Below are 1,440 nucleotides of genomic sequence, written 5' to 3' on the forward strand. Positions count from 1 at the left end.
GTTAAAAAAAATTAAAAGAAAAAGAAACTAACAATGATGTACCTTATGCCTTTTCTTTTTTCTTGGCTCCTTTTATAATATTTTTGTGTTTTTTTTTGTCAAGAGAGATAAAGATGAGAGGTGTCTACGTGGGTGGTAATGAGAGGAAGAGAGAGGGTAGAGAATATTTTCTTTTTTTTTTCCTACCTCCTTCAATATTTATTAAGAGAGATCAGAAAGGAGGTGTGTATGTGGGAGTGGTGATGGGAAAGAATTAGAGAAGTGTAGAGAATTTTTTCTTCGGTCTTGATAGAGTGCGTATTTATACTCGCACCTTGCAATATCAATGCAATCTCAGCCTTAATTGTAATGAACAATATAAGGAAGAAATTGGTTATGATAGCAACACATTATGGGAATCAAATCATAGTAAATAGAGCACAAAATCAATCCCAAATTAGTAATATTAATTCTAACCATTAACAAATCAGAGCACAAAATCAATTCCAATTAGTAATATTGATTATAACCATTAACAAATCAGAGCACAAAATCAATCCCAATTAGTAATATGGATTATAACCATTTGAAGAAATATTTCTTCTAATTATTAGAATCATATCACTAATTTCTCTTCCAGGAACAAGGGTAGAAAGCTGGTTGAGTTGTTGGTTTCATGAGAAAGAGTGCGATAATTAATAACAAATTGGGCTCTTCCTCCTTTTTTTCTTCTTTTTTTTCTCTCTTTTTCTCTCTTTTTTTCTATTTTTTTTTCTTTCTAAAATTAAAGTTTGAAAATATTTAAAGAAAATTTTGTTTCACCTTATTTTTTACTTTTGAAAATAAATTTATTTACCCGGACGAAATTGGGTGTTGAAAGATGCCCCTCTTTACTTAGATTTTACTAGATAATATAAAAATTTGAATTTTCATATTATCGTTGTCAACACCCAATTTCGTCCGGCTAAATAAATAGTAGAATAAATAATAATAATTTGTTTTTTTCAAAAAAAGGTATAAAAAATAAAAAATAAAAAAAGAATAAATAAGTTTTCTCTTTGGTTTTTTGCTTTGTCTAAATAATAATAATAACAGGATAATAATAATAATAAATAAATAAATAAATAAATAAAAAGAAAAAAACTTTGTTTTAATATTGTATGTATTTTCTTTTGAGGCTTTGTTTCTATTTTAGCCCAAAATACTCTATACACCCACACCATTTTTCTTGCAACTAATGGTAGCCCAAAATTTAATTTTCGTACCCCCACTCTATGTTTTGTCGTTTCTGCTCCAGATTAAGAAGTTAGTCTAATAATTAGAAATAGAATATGTTCTAATATTTAAAATTATTTACTCTGATTTTGTGCTCTGATTTTTATGACACCTCCTTTTCCAGATGAGGAAAATATTAATATGTATGTTTCTCAAGAATATCGTTTTTGTAACTATAATTAATCT

Source organism: Vigna unguiculata, chromosome 11 (assembly GCF_037176805.1).
Source record: "Vigna unguiculata cultivar grain cowpea cultivar isolate G323 ecotype 2 chromosome 11, ASM3717680v1, whole genome shotgun sequence".
NCBI classification, from domain to species: domain Eukaryota; kingdom Viridiplantae; phylum Streptophyta; class Magnoliopsida; order Fabales; family Fabaceae; genus Vigna; species Vigna unguiculata.